Source organism: Rattus norvegicus, chromosome 2, assembly GCF_036323735.1.
Source record: "Rattus norvegicus strain BN/NHsdMcwi chromosome 2, GRCr8, whole genome shotgun sequence".
Classification (NCBI taxonomy): Eukaryota; Metazoa; Chordata; class Mammalia; order Rodentia; family Muridae; genus Rattus; species Rattus norvegicus.
In genome coordinates, this window is record NC_086020.1 from 182,687,541 (window position 1) to 182,704,116 (window position 16,576).

The following is a 16,576-nucleotide window of genomic DNA, read 5'->3' on the forward strand; positions in this document are numbered from 1 at the left end:
TAGAAGGCAGGAAATAATCAAACTCAGAGCTGAAATCAACCAAGTAGAAACAAAAAGGACCATAGAAAGAATCAACAGAACCAAAAGTTGGTTCTTTGAGAAAATCAACAAGATAGATAAACCCTTAGCCAGACTAACGAGAGGACACAGAGAGTGTGTCCAAATTAACAAAATCAGAAATGAAAAGGGAGACATAACTACAGATTCGGAGGAAATTCAAAAAATCATCAGATCTTACTATAAAAACCTATATTCAACAAAATCTGAAAATCTGCAGGAAATGGACAATTTCCTAGACAGATACCAGGTATCGAAGTTAAATCAGGAACAGATAAACCAGTTAAACAACCCCATAACTCCTAAGGAAATAGAAGCAGTCATTAAAGGTCTCCCAACCAAAAAGAGCCCAGGTCCAGACGGGTTTAGTGCAGAATTCTATCAAACCTTCATAGAAGACCTCATACCAATATTATCCAAACTATTCCACAAAATTGAAACAGATGGAGCCCTACCGAATTACTTCTATGAAGCCACAATTACTCTTATACCTAAACCACACAAAGACACAACAAAGAAAGAGAACTTCAGACCAATTTCCCTTATGAATATCGACGCAAAAATACTCAATAAAATTCTGGCAAACCGAATTCAAGAGCACATCAAAACAATCATCCACCATGATCAAGTAGGCTTCATCCCAGGCATGCAGGGATGGTTTAATATACGGAAAACCATCAACGTGATCCATTATATAAACAAACTGAAAGAACAGAACCACATGATCATTTCATTAGATGCTGAGAAAGCATTTGACAAAATTCAACACCCCTTCATGATAAAAGTCCTGGAAAGAATAGGAATTCAAGGCCCATACCTAAACATAGTAAAAGCCATATACAGCAAACCAGTTGCTAACATTAAACTAAATGGAGAGAAACTTGAAGCAATCCCACTAAAATCAGGGACTAGACAAGGCTGCCCACTCTCTCCCTACTTATTCAATATAGTTATTGAAGTTCTAGCCAGAGCAATCAGACAACAAAAGGAGATCAAAGGGATACAGATCGGAAAAGAAGAGGTCAAAATATCACTATTTGCAGATGACATGATAGTATATTTAAGTGATCCCAAAAGTTCCACCAGAGAACTACTAAAGCTGATAAACAACTTCAGCAAAGTGGCTGGGTATAAAATTAACTCAAATAAATCAGTTGCCTTCCTCTATACAAAAGAGAAACAAGCCGAGAAAGAAATTAGGGAAACGACACCCTTCATAATCGACCCAAATAATATAAAGTACCTCGGTGTGACTTTCACCAAGCAAGTAAAAGATCTGTACAATAAGAACTTCAAGACACTGAGGAAAGAAATTGAAGAAGACCTCAGAAGATGGAAAGATCTCCCATGCTCATGGATTGGCAGGATTAATATGGTAAAAATGGCCATTTTACCAAAAGCAATGTACAGATTCAATGCAATCCCCATCAAAATACCAATCCAATTCTTCAAAGAGTTAGACAGAACAATTTGCAAATTCATCTGGAATAACAAAAAACCCAGGATAGCTAAAGCTATCCTCAACAATAAAAGGACTTCAGGGGGAATCACTATCCCTGAACTCAAGCAGTATTACAGAGCAATAGTGATAAAAACTGCATGGTATTGGTACAGAGACAGACAGATAGACCAATGGAATAGAATTGAAGACCCAGAAATGAACCCACACACCTATGGTCACTTGATTTTTGACAAAGGAGCCAAAACCATCCAATGGAAAAAAGATAGTATTTTCAGCAAATGGTGCTGGTTCAACTGGAGGGCAACATGTAGAAGAATGCAGATCGATCCATCCTTATCACCCTGTACAAAGCTTAAGTCCAAGTGGATCAAGGACCTCCACATCAAACCAGACACGCTCAAACTAATAGAAGAAAAACTAGGGAAGCATCTGGAACACATGGGCACTGGAAAAAATTTCCTGAACAAAACACCAATGGCTTATGCTCTAAGATCAAGAATCGACAAATGGGATCTCATAAAACTGCAAAGCTTCTGTAAGGCAAAGGACACTGTGGTTAGGACAAAACGGCAACCAACAGATTGGGAAAAGATCTTTACCAATCCTACAACAGATAGAGGCCTTATTTCCAAAATATACAAAGAACTCAAGAAGTTAGACCGCAGGGAAACAAATAACCCTATTAAAAAATGGGGTTCAGAGCTAAACAAAGAATTCACAGCTGAGGAATGCCGAATGGCTGAGAAACACCTAAAGAAATGTTCAACATCTTTAGTCATAAGGGAAATGCAAATCAAAACAACCCTGAGATTTCACCTCACACCAGTGCGATTGGCTAAGATCAAAAACTCAGGTGACAGCAGATGCTGGCGAGGATGTGGAGAAAGAGGAACACTCCTCCATTGTTGGTGGGATTGCAGACTGGTAAAACCATTCTGGAAATCAGTCTGGAGGTTCCTCAGAAAATTGGACATTGAACTGCCTGATGATCCAGCTATACCTCTCTTGGGCATATACCCAAAAGATGCCTCAACATATAAAAGAGACACGTGCTCCACTATGTTCATCGCAGCCTTATTTATAATAGCCAGAAGCTGGAAAGAACCCAGATGCCCTTCAACAGAGGAATGGATACAGAAAATGTGGTACATCTACACAATGGAATATTACTCAGCTATCAAAAACAACGACTTTATGAAATTCGTAGGCAAATGGTTGGAACTGGAAAATATCATCCTGAGTGAGCTAACCCAATCACAGAAAGACATACATGGTATGCACTCATTGATAAGTGGCTATTAGCCAAAATGCTTGAATTACCCTAGATCCCTAGAACAAACGAAACTCAAGACGGATGATCAAAATGTGAATGCTTCACTCCTTCTTTAAATGAGGAAAAAGAATACCCTTGGCAGGGAAGGGAGAGGCAAAGATTAAAACAGAGACTGAAGGAACACCCATTCAGAGCCTGCCCCACATGTGGCCCATACATATACAGCCACCCAATTAGACAAGATGGATGAAGCAAAGAAGTGCAGACCGACAGGAGCCGGATGTAGATCGCTCCTGAGAGACACAGCCAGAATACAGCAAATATAGAGGCGAATGCCAGCAGCAAACCACTGAACTGAGAATAGGTCCCCTATTGAAGGAATCAGAGAAAGAACTGGAAGAGCTTGAAGGGGCTCGAGACCCCAAAAGTACAACAATGCCAAGCAACCAGAGCTTCCAGGGACTAAGCCACTACCTAAAGACTATACATGGACTGACCCTGGACTCTGACCCCATAGGTAGCAATGAATAGCCTAGTAAGAGCACCAGTGGAAGGGGAAGCCCTGGGTCCTGCTAAGACTGAACCCACAGTGAACTAGTCTATGGGGGGAGGGCGGCAATGGGGGGAGGGTTGGGAGGGGAACACCCATAAGGAAGGGGAGGGGGGAGGGGGATGTTTGCCCGGAAACCGGGAAAGGGAATAACACTCGAAATGTATATAAGAAATACTCAAGTTAATAAAAAAAAAAAAGAAATACTCAAGTTAATAAAAAAATAAAAAAAATAAAAAAAAAAAAAACAAACAACCCCATAACTCCTAACGAAATAGAAGCAGTCATTAAAGGTCTCCCAACCAAAAAGAGCCCAGGTCCAGACGGGTTTAGTGCAGAATTCTATCAGACCTTCATAGAAGACTTCATACCAATATTATCCAAACTATTCCACAAAATTGAAACAGATGGAGCACTACCTAATTCCTTCTATGAAGCCACAATTACTCTTATACCTAAACCACACAAAGACACAACAAAGAAAGAGAACTTCAGACCAGTTTCCCTTATGAATATCGACGCAAAAATATTCAATAAAATTCTGGCAAACCGAATCCAAGAGCACATCAAAACAATCATCCACCATGATCAAGTAGGCTTCATCCCAGGTATGCAGGGATGGTTTAATATACGGAAAACCATCAACGTGACCCTTCATATAAACAAACTGAAAGAAAAAAACCACATGATCATTTCATTAGATGCTGAGAAAGCATTTGACAAAATTCAACACCCCTTCATGATAAAAGTCCTGGAAAGAATTGGAATTCAAGGCCCATACCTAAACATAGTAAAAGCCATATACAGCAAACCAGTTGCTAACATTAAACTAAATGGAGAGAAACTTGAAGCAATCCCACTAAAATCAGAGACTAGACAAGGCTGCCCACTCTCTCCCTACTTATTCAATATAGTTCTTGAAGTTCTAGCCAGAGCAATCGGACAACAAAAGGAGGTCAAGGGGATACAGATCGGAAAAGAGGAAGTCAAAATATCACTATTTGCAGATGATATGATAGTATATATAAGTGATCCCAAAAGTTCCACCAGAGAACTACTAAAGCTGATAAACAAGTTCAGCAAAGTGGCTGGGTATAAAATTAACTCAAATAAATCAGTAGCCTTCCTCTACACAAAAGAGAAACAAGCCGAGAAAGAAATTAGGGAAACGACACCCTCCATAATAGACCCAAATAATATAAATACCTCGGTGTGACTTTAACCAAGCAAGTAAAAGATCTGTACAATAAGAACTTCAAGATTCTGAAGAAAGAAATTGTAGAAGACCTCAGAAGATGGAAAGATCTCCCATGCTCATGTATTGGCAGGATTAATATAGTAAAAATGGCCATTCTACCAAAAGCAATCTACAGATTCAATGCAATCCCCATCAAAGTACCAATCCAATTCTTCAAAGAGTTAGACAGAACAATTTGCAAATTCATCTGGAATATCAAAAAACCCAGGATAGCTAAAGCTATCCTCAGCAATAAAAGGATTTCAGGGGGAATCACTATCCCTGAACTCAAGCAGTTTTACAGAGAAATAGTGATAGAAACTGCATTGTATTGGTACAGAGACAGACAGATAGACCAATGGAACAGAATTGAAGACCCAGAAATGAACCGACCCACCTATGGGCACTTGAGCATATACAGTACCTCAAAGCCATGCCTTACAGTGATGAACTTCCTATAACAAGAGTACACCTACTCCAAAGATGCCACAGTTCCTAAGAGTGACTCTTCCCATGGGCTGTGCATATGTAAAGCACCAAACTTGAGTGTTAAAAAAAAAAAAAAAAAAGCAAAAAAAAAAAACAAAAAAAAACGAAGCCTTCTTTCCATTTCCCTTTTGTTAATACATTTGGCCTCTTCTTTACTCTGAGACCCTGGTCACCTTTTCTGCTTAGTGCAATGCAAACAGGTTTCTCTGACAAAACACTTTTGGTCAGTGCTTCCAGGACATCAGTCTAAAATCAAACAAGAACACCAAAAAGGTAGATGTTAGGTAGAGTGTCCCAGAATCCAGTGCTGTCATTTCCCCCACCCACCATTCCAACTTATTTAGAGCCATTTTAAGTCCTGAGACAGCACACTGCCTTCTTCTGTATCAGTGTAAATGCTCCAGCAATACCATAGTCTAACCAGGAGTCACTGGGTACAACACAGGTTCTTGCTATTGGAAGACAGGTGTAGGTCATAGCTTGTCAGGTATTAAATATCAGTTAAGTAGTTTCAGAGGGAAAGCCCAGAAAAAAACTCTTCGCAGAAGCCAGGGAGTGGAATGCTTCAGCTACCAAGTGGGATGTGACTCCATCATTGACTCTCACCCTGAGGTCTCAGAGACCTCAGAAGCATGAACGGTAATGAAAGCCAGGGCCTGAGTCTTTAGCTGCTCTGTGCTGTGGAGGTCAGCCAGGATGAGAGTGTGTGCAGCACTCCTCACAGAGATTTTCCTACAGAGGACATCCTTACCTATGGCCTTTAATTATTCCAGGCCATACTTGTTAGCAGCTGCAGAAGTCCAGGGACAATGGAGAGGCTGTAGACATGTGGAGCCTTCCTGGTATAAATGAAACCCATCATCTCCTTGAATACTTGGGGATCCAGGTCATAGATTTCAACTTGTTTCTTTAGGCTCTCCTGCCATGTTCAAACGTGGCTCTGAAAACTGGAGAATGAGCGGCTAGGATGAACTTGTGAGCTCTGAATTCCTGGCCAGAATCCAGCAGGCAGCAGGCTGTGAAGAGGGAATTATCCCACAGCTCACCTAGGTCATCTGACAATGTGCACCTTGGAACCTTGATCACAGGTCTTGTGTTCTGTCCAGAAATGCTGAAGGAGCCTTGGACCACACTCACATTGCAGAGGGGGTAAGTCTGTCATCTGGAAATATCAAATGACTGTGAGAAGGGAGAAAATATCAAAGGATGAACTTTTTGTAACCATAGGATTGGTGTGGCAGTAAACAATAGACACCTGATCTCCTAGCATTATTGCTCCCCCACCCTTTCGCAGTTAAGATATCAAACTGTGTGTCTGCTCAAACTGGGCTCTTTTCAGAGCTGAGCAACATCAGGTAAAGTGACAGGTAACCTTTGCCCTCTTAATCAACCCCATTTGGGTGTACATTAAAACACCATGCCCCCAACGGCCTTTGATGAGAACACTGGACTTGTAATGTATTCTACCATTCCCTCAAGGAAAAACGAGAAGTTGCTAATCATCCACCTGTTGCAGAATTTCTGGTTGCTGCTACTCGGTGTGTAGTACCTGTTCTTGGCATCCAGGTTCCCTGACATTTCTGCCTAAGGTACTTTGGATCTAAAATTGGAACCTGAAAATAAGAGCTAGAAATTGTTTACTCTTCAACCTATAGGATACAATTAGTGATTTTTTTATATTTAAGTTTTAATTGCTCCTAAATTGTCTCTTCTATGATATTGAAAACATGTCTCGCTAAACTGTTCTGTCTAGACTTCAACATTATTTTAAAGAAAACAATCCAGGCTGTTAAATCATGTTGAATCTCTCTCTCTCTCTCTCTCTCTCTCTCTCTCTCTCTCTCTCTCTCTCTCTCTCTGTGTGTGTGTGTGTGTGTGTGTGTGTGTGTGTGTGTGTTTGTGTGTGTATGTGTGTATGTGTGTGTGTTGAGTTGTAGGAGAGTTTTGGTTATTGTTAGCATCTAGGCTCTACCCAATTGCCAAGTTAGGCGTGGGTCACTGTAGAGTGGCTGCTTATCCCTGCCCCTAGCACTATTTCTGCCTCTTAGTCTGTTACTCTCCCTGAATCCCTAATCGCTTTCCTTTTTGTATAGAGGTTTTTTACCTTTTCTTGGATATTTTTATTGTATTTCAAATGTTATCCTGTTTACCAGGTTCCCCTCCAGAAAGACACTATTCAATCCCCCTTCCCCTGCTTCTATGAGAATGCTTCCCCACTCAACCACCTATTCCCTCCTGCCTCCCTGCCCTGTCATTCCCCTGCACTGGGAAATCAAACCGTGACAGGACCAAGGGCCTCTTCTCCCACTGATTTCTGAAATGGCCATCCTCTGCTAGATATGCAGCTGGGGCCATGCATCCATCCCATTCATGTGTACACCTTTGATGGTGGTTTATTCCCTGGGAAGAGCTCTGGGGATGGGGTGTTGATTGATACTGTTGTTCTATCTATCTTCTTGATTTTCTCAAAGAACCACCTCCTGGTTTTGGCGATTTTTTTTATATAGTTCTTTTTATCTCAACAGGATTGATTTCAGCCCTGAGTTTGATTATCTCCTGCCCTCTAATCCTCCTGGGTGTATTTGCTTCTTTTTGTTCTAGAGCTTTCAGGTGTGCTGTCATGCTGCTAGTGTGTGCTCTCCAGTTGCTTTTTGGGACACTCAAAGCTATATCTTTGCCTCTTAACACTGCTTTAATTGTGACCCATAATTTTGGGTATGCTGTGCCTTCATTTTCACTAAACTCTAAAAAGTCTTTAATTTATTTCTCCCTTGACCAAATTATCATTGAGTAGAGGATTGTTCAGCTTCCATGTGTATGTGGGATTTCTGTTGTTTTTGTTGTTATTAAATACCAGCCCTAGTCCATGGTGATCTGACAGGAAGCATGGGATTATTTCAATCTTCTTGTATGTGTTGAGACCTGTTTTATGACCTATTATATTGTGAGTCTTGGATAAGGTACCATGAGGTGCTAAGAAAAAAATAGAATCTTTTGTTTTAGGATGAAGTGTTCTGTAGACATCTGTTAAATCCATTTGGTTTATAACTTCTGTAAGTTTTTCCTTGCCTCTGTTTAGTCTGTTTCCATGACCTGTCCATGGATGAGAGAGGAATAGGGAAATCTCCTACTATTATTGTGTGTGGTAAAATGTGTGATTAGAATTTTAGTAAAGTTTCCTTTATTAATGTGGATGCTCTTGTATTTGGAGCTTGGATATTCAGAATTGATAGTTAATATAGGATTTTTCCTTTGAGTTTGAAGTGTTCTTCCTTCTTTTTTGATAACTTTTGGTTGAAAGTTGATTTTGTTCTATATTAGAAAGGCTACTCCAGCTTGTTTCTTGGGACCATTTTCTTGGAAAATTATTTCCAGCCTTTTACTCTTAGGTGATGTCTATCTTTGTCTGTGAGGTATGTTTCCTCATGCAGCAAAATGCTAGTTCCTCTTTACATATCGAGTCTGTTAGTTTATGTCTTTTTTATGGGGGAATTGATTCCATTGACGTTGAGAGATATTAGGGACCAATGATTGTTGTTACCTGGGGTGGTTGTTGTTGTTGTTGTTGTTGTTGCTGTTGTCCTTATTGTTGTTGGTAGAGGTGGAATAATGTTTGTGTAACTATCTTTTTGGGGTGTTAGTTGAAAGAAGATTATTTTCTTGCTCTATCTGTGGTGAAATTTCACTCCTTGTGTTGGAGTTTTTCATCAGTTATTTTTTGTACAGCTGGATTTGTGTAAAATATTATGTAAATTTGGTTTGTGTCATGCAATATCTTGTTTTTCTATCTATGGTCCAATCTATTTGGAGTTCTGTATGCTTCTTGTATGTTCATAGGCTTCTCTTACTTTACGTTAGAGAAGTTTTCTTATATAATTTTGTTGAAGATATTTACTGGCCCTTTAAGTTGGGAGTTTTCACTCTCTTCCGTATCTATTATCTTTAGGTTTGATTTTCTCATTGTGTCCTGGATTTCTGGGATATTTTGGATTAGGAGCTTTTTGTTTTGCATTTTGACTCTTGTCATTGTTTTCTATGGTTTCTTCTGACCCTGAGATTCTCTCTTGTATTTCTTGTATTCTGTTGGTGGTGCTTGTTTATATAACCCCTGCTCTCTTTCCTAGGTTTTATATTGCCAAAGTTGTCTCCCTTTTTGATTTCCTCATTGTTTCTATTTCCATTTTTAGATCCTAGATGGTTTTGTTCAATTCCTTCACTTGTTTGTTTGTATTTTCTTATAATTATTCAAGGGATTTTTATGTTTCCTCTTTAAAGGTTTCTATGTCTTTATCTGTGTTGTCCTGTATTTCTTTAAGGGAGTAATCTATGTCCTCAATGTCATCTAATATCATCATGAGATTTTAAGTCAGAATCTTGCTTTTCTGCTGTGTTGGGGTATGCAGGGCTTGCTGTGGTGAGAGAACTGGGTTCTGATGATACCAAAAGGCCTCAGTTTTAGTTGCTTAAGTTCCAGCTCTTGCCTCCCCAATTTTCTCTGGCAGTGGCTTGAACCTCTTCTAAGCTTGTGTGTCAGCACTGCTGGGAGATCAGCTCTCTCTCCTGACAGGATTTGTGAACAGAGATCTCTGGCACAGGATCAATTCTGTGTCCAGACAGAAACTCAAGGGATCCTGTTCCAGACTGCTTCTTCATTCCTGTGTCCTGAGGGTTCCAGGTAGGTCCCTCTGAGCAGAAGTGATGGTCTCACCTGTGCTTTCATGTTTGTCAACACTCTCTCAGGGATCTGGGTACAGGGAGCTATGGCACAGGGTCATCTCCCTTGAACCTCCTTCTTCCTTTCTCCCCTACCCCTCTATTTTATCTCTTACTGGAGTTTCCTCTTCTTCCCCTTCTTCCTCTTCTCCTTCCCCTTCCTCCTCCTCCTTTTCTTCCTCTCTCTCTCTCTCTCCTTTCTTTCTGCCTCCATTTCTTCCCAACACAACTACCTTTCCCTTTCTCTAAGTAAATACTATTCTATATGAAAGCTATACTAATTATATATATATGTATATATATATATATATATATATATATATCAAACTATATAATAACCTCTATTCTATACTAATGCTGGTACCTCAGGGGGAAGGATGTCAGAGCATTTTCAGGAATTCTTTCCCAGATTCACTTAAGTATGTGGTTTGGGAATATCCTAAATGCTTCTCAATTCAACCACTTTAATTGGCAGAATTCAGCTTATCAATACCTCATAGCCTGCATCCTCTACAGGTTAGTTCTGACCTCTTCAGATTTGGAACTGCAGTGATTGCTCTGCTGGTCCTGAAATGGGAGAGGGTATTCTGTTTTCCATGGGCTACAGCATATCAGATATCAAAGAGTAGGATTTGGGATGTCTGCCCTTAGGTAAAGTGAAATGTAAAATTCTGGATACATTTCTCATCTCTCTAGTTTGACATGTCTTAGAGAGTCCCTACAGCCTAGAGGACATAGAAATAATTACAGTGATTCAATCAGCTCTGCAGTTCCTAGCTCTCCTGTATGTCTTGCTCCAATTTTGCTTATCCCTCAAAATTGGATAAACCAATTGATTTTGATTTTTTATTCCTCCATTAGACTTATTGCAAACTATAAGCATCAGTGACTTTGTATCTGGTGCTTTGGGGGCCTCGATAGAAGGATCCCCTGTTTCTAATCTGAAATTTAAAATGCTTGTAGATGATCACTGTGAAACATACCCCCTCCCCCTTTGCAGAATCTAAATTATTCTTTTCTTAACTCTCAGGAGCATGCACTTATATGGTAGAAGTCGTTTCTTACAGGAGAACTGAGAACCCCTGGGCAGGAAACATGGGCTCTGCCCATGCAGTCTCTGTCACACAATGGGACAGGTGTAAAGATTTTTTTAAAGAGGTTGAGGAGAGAAGTGATTTTATGGGTGACCTGCCAGATCCAAAAAGACAGCAGGACAACAGGTGTTTTAGCCAGAAAAAGTAGTCTCCTACCACAGAAAGCAACTAGTCATTACAATAAAACCAAACTGAAAAATGCACACAGAAAGCTAGAGAGAGAGAGACAGAGAGATAGAGAGAGAGAGACAGAGAGACAGAGACAGAGAGACAGAGACAGAGAGACAGAGACAGAGAGACAGACAGAGACAAACAGAGACAGAGACAGGCAGATGGAAAGAAAGACAGACAGAGACAAACAGAGACAGAGACAGATGGACAGAGAGATGGACAGAGAGACAGAGAGAGACAAACAGAGACAGACAGAGAGACAGAGACAGAAGAGAGACAGACAGAGAGACAGAGACAGACAGAGAGACAGACAGAGAGATAGACAGAGACAGGCAGAGAGAGACAGACAGACATAGAGAGACAGAGAGAGGGACGGACAGACAGGGAGAGGGACGGACAGACAGGGAGGGGGACGTACAGGCAGGGAGGGGGACAGACAGGCAGGGAGGGGGACTGACAGACAGAGGGACGGACAGACAGAGGGATGGACAGACAGAGGGACCTACAGAGGGAGACAAGCAGACAGAGACAGGCAGAGAGAGACACAGAGACAGGCAGACAGACAGAGAGACACAGAGACAGACAGACAGAGACACAGAGACAGACAGACAGACAGAGACACAGAGACACAGAGACAGACAGAGACACAGACACGGAGACAGACACACACACGGAGACAGACACAGACACAGAAACAGACACAGACACGGAGACAGACGGAGACACAGACACAGAGACAGATGGAGACACAGACACAGAGACAGATGGAGACAGACAGAGAGAGATGGACAGAGAGAGATGGACAGAGAGAGACGGACAGAGAGAGAGAGAGACAGAGACTATGTAGATAATCAGTGGTGGCTGCCATACATCTTAACTCCCAGAAAGAGGAGATTCTGGTGATATCTTTCACAGTTTCTAGAAATTGGTATCTAAACTGAAGATATCTTAACCATATTTTCCTCCAGAGGTGAGAGTCCAGGCAACTTTCAAATATTTTCCTGTAAAAGTAACTTTTATTTGCACTATTCACTGTGCAAATGAGACATTCTCCCTGATGTACTGACATAGGATTAGTCCTTGAAGTTTCGAGCCTCCTTCAAATCAAATTAGGCTTTAGAATGTTCTCAGCTTCTGAGGCTTATGACTGAATAAACTCACCAATTTCTAGTTCTTACCCAACTTTGGCTTTCTGATTTCATTTGTTCTGGCTCAAAACTCCTCTCCACTGTAACTGATACAATCTGGCTTTCTTCAGCTGCCCAAGAATTGCCCACTTGGACTCATACTAACTTTGAAAATCTGTTCTAATCTTCTGTTTCCACCTCACTCTCTGGCTTGTTTAGTCTTTACCTAGACATATCTCTCTTGTTCTCTCCTCAACTGGTCTCTGTACCACTGTCCCAGTAAAACTGTCCCCTCTCCTTTTCTCTTTCCACTGATCTCTTAAATAGCTTCCCTTTCCTCTCTAATAACAGTTGAACATATCATTTTCCGTCTAATCTTTCTCTGATTTTTTACTTTCTCTACACACTGGTGCTTCTTTCTAGAAACTAAGTTTACCTTCAGTGTTTGAAATTAAATGTGCGTGCTAAGGTTATGTCTGTTCTGGTAAAAATAAAAAAAATAAAATTGCAGAACTGATTTCCTGCATGTACCCCAGCAATCTGTTTCCTGCTAATTCGAGCTCTAGGTGGGCAATTAGAACTAGCAATAATTTATCTGAGAAGCTAGATGATCCCCCCAGGTCTCAGTGGCAGCTATTCTCTCATAACTCTTTGCCTCTGCTTTGTTTACATACCCAACACCTACCCCCTAATAGTTGTAGTAGAAACTCCCAAAATCCATTAAAATTAGGACTCAACAAAGCAGATTTATATGCTAAATTCTCAATCCACAATACATCCACAAAATAAACTTAGAACCAACTGATAAGGATATAAACTGCCTAAGTAGATAAGAAAAAATTGCCTATAGAAATCTATCCCAGCTTCCTTGGCAATGCAGGACTGCTAAGATCTTGGTCATCCTTCTCCATCTCAATCTCCATCTTGATTCTCCTTCCTACTTTTTCTCTCCTGCTTTACAAAAACTTTGTACCCATCTTATGACTGTCCAATCGTGGCCTTGACCTGACTGGCACCAGTCCTCACCCGCATATTGACATCAACCTACATATGTCTGTCTGTATTCCAGCAGGAAGGATGAAAGACGTGTGCCCAAACTGAGCCAATGTACAAATAAAATCAGTTTTTTTTTTCAGTAAGTAACAGAATTTTGGAATTCACACAATGATCAAATTGGTGAAAAAGTTTTCATTTGGGGTGGAGGTGTCAAGCTCCTCCTCAGTGTTTTGGGAACAAATTGATCAAACAAATCTTGGCAATCTGGATTACAGATTGGTTACCCTCTGAAATTCCTTGACCACTGGCCTCTTTTTGCACTTAGAGACTCAGGTCTCTAATGTCCTTCAAAGTCAATCTCTAGAATTTCTGTGGTTGAGAAGAAAACAATGGAGACACAGGTAAAGACATACTGATTAAGAGAATGAGAATGAGCCAGAAGAGTAGAACACATGGTCACAGTTAATATGAGGCCAAGCAGAGCAGTTCAGGAAAAACTACAACAACCCAGATTGAATCGGTTACACTGGATAGGAGTTTTAAATGACCCAGTCAGAGCTCTGAAAGAACTAGGAAGGAGTGGCTTTTTCAGACATAAGTGTCAGATGCTGAAAATATTCTAGGACTTGAATAGAATTTATGGAGGCTAGACGCATTGAGTACTAGGTCTATATTGGCATGTGGAGGCAGAAAGCCTTAGAGATGACAATAAATACAGATGAATAATAGTTATGATTACAACAAACATGTTAGAAAGCCAACTGCTCTGTCACCTCTGGAGGTATGTCTTGAAAGAATAAAGATTTTTTTGTTTGGTTCTTTTTTTCGGAGCTGGGGACCGAACCCAGGGCCTTGTGCATCCTAGGCAAGTGCTCTACCACTGAGCTAAATCCCCAACCCCCAAGAATAAAGATTTTTAAACTATCCCCCACTGACCCGGCTGTGAGGGCCAGTGCACCTCACAAAAGTGCACATGTTATGGGGAAGTAGTCCAACCATAGACCACCTGACTTCGATAAGGCCTGGCTGAACTTAAACCATCCAGCCTCGATAAGGCCTGGCTGAACATAAACCATCCAGCCTCGATAAGGCCTGGCTGAACATAAACCATCCAGGCTTGATAAGGCCTGGCTGAACATAAAAAACCTGGCTGAACATAAAAAGAGTTGGGGTCAGCTCGCCCCAGGAGCAAGGTGGCCTGGAGTTGAACTGAGCCCAAGTTAGATCATGTGTGCCAATGTAAACAAACGAGTGAAATTGCTTTGCTTTCTGTAACTGTTGCCAACTACCTATTTAATTTTTCCTCTAAATACCATCCCCTATTTGGGCTCTGGGTCGACTCCTCTATCTCCTGTGTGACATACGTGTCGTCCCCAGAGCTCTGGTTCCTCAAATACACCTCTTGTTTATTACATTAAGACTGGTTTCTCGTGAGTTCTTGGAAGGTTGTGTCGTCTTGAGATTTGAGTGGGGGTCTTCCCCACCCTGGTGCTCTTTCAGTCTGATAAAATCATCTTCATTTTAGATACCAGTGTCCAAAAATGGTGAAAGATCTGATTCCAGTCTTTTGAGGATTCGAAGAACCCCTGATGCTAATACTAGCAATAAGTCTAAGGGAGAAATCAAAAATCAAAACCAATTGATTGACTAATCCTGTATTGAGGAATACGTGGCATTGGAGTCAGACATACAGGAGAGCTGGGAGTGACTGAGCTGATTGAATCACTAGTCATTTAGGTGTCCTCTAGACTGTAGGTCTAAGATATGAAGAACTGGAGAGATAAGAGAGGTAGGCAGAGTTTTACATTTCATTTTACATAAGGGTGGTACTTACAAACCCTAAATTTGATAAATTTTGAATATGTGCTTCAGGTATTGGCAAACAGCAAAATCTCTCCCTGTTGAGGCCCAGCAGAGCATGCACTGCAGATCCGAATCTGAAGAGGACAGAACTCACCAATAGAGAATGGAGACTATGAGGTATGGAGAAGATGAATCCTGCCAATTAAAGGGATTAAATTGAGAAGCATTTAGGGTATTCCTGAACACTCGAGTGACTCTGAAAAGGGATTTCCAAGGACAAATTCCTGAGGGGGAAGTACAAGATCACCAACTAAATTGGGCAGAGCCATCACAAGGTCTGTGGGTCTGATTGGAGTAACACACAGGAAATAAGAAAGCCACCTTCAGAGGTTTGGGGATGTGCTTCCTATCCACAATATAGGAAAATTTCCTGCTGCTCTCCATTTTGTGACCACTCAGACATCTGACAAGGTAAGGGAAATATTCCTTCCCTGATCATGTTTATGTCAAAAATCAGTGTAAGACCATCCCAAGGGAAAATAATAGCCATGCAGAGATGGACATTGTCCCCTTGGTTATGGAGCATTTACCGCAGAAAGCAAAGTACACTGGTGATGGCTATTCTTCCTGTCTGGAATTAAGTAATGAACAAAACTGGTGGGCATGCCATTTAAATTATTTGCTTAAAATAAATTAGATACATTTCAAATACCAATACTTTAGGTAGAAAAATGCACCTTTAATCTAGATCTTGAGACTAGAATACACACCTTCAACTGGGCCACACCTTTTGCTGGAGGCCTATGTAAGCACATATGTAAGCACATGGAAGAAGGAATGATTGAGTCTTTGCTTGCTCTCATCTTACTAGCAAGCCCATCTTCAGAATTTAGGTACATAAAAAAGAACACCTGAGACTTCAAACCTCATGGAATTAGTTAGTACTAATTTTATCCATTGTAATATTAACATAACAGTACCCTGCATGATATTCTCATATTCCACTTTATATTTATATAAAGGAATTCATTCTGTACTTTTTCTATAGGACCCTGACTAATACAACACACTTGAAATGAGAATGTATAAAATTTTCTAGACACTTCCAATGTTGGATAGACTGGCCAAAACTAGTTATCATTGACCAAAGAATCAGTAAATACACACAGAGATATACACATGCAGAGGCAAGAACAGAGACAGAGACACACAGAGAGAGAGAGAGATGAGACAGAGAGGGGGAAACAGAGTTAAGTCACTACATGTCAGTATAGTCTTCTAGGAAACAAATATTGAAACCTGGAGAGAAAATTGCATAAATACACATTTCCAACACTGGGGAAGGAGCAATTTTGGAGAAATTGAAAGTAAAGTCTAAAATAGATCTACAATTGTATCCTATATGATGAAGAATAAATAACTTGTACTTTTTCTCAGATCAACATTAACCTCTACACTACCTCCAGCCGAAATGTCAGGGTACCTTGAAGCCAAAGGCTGAGGCTACACACATCAGTGTTCAGAAATTCTGTTACAAGTGGATCATTAGCAACTTTTCATTTTACATGGAGGGAATTCAGGAAAATATTACAAGCCCAGTGTTT

At 40.6% G+C, this 16,576-nt stretch overlaps 1 pseudogene; it reads right to left on the reverse strand.

Annotated features, from left to right (window-relative positions):
* Positions 1-5,569: 5,569 nt before the first annotated feature.
* Positions 5,570-6,646, reverse strand: Tdpoz1-ps21 (TD and POZ domain containing 1, pseudogene 21; annotated as a pseudogene).
* Positions 6,647-16,576: the final 9,930 nt, after the last annotated feature.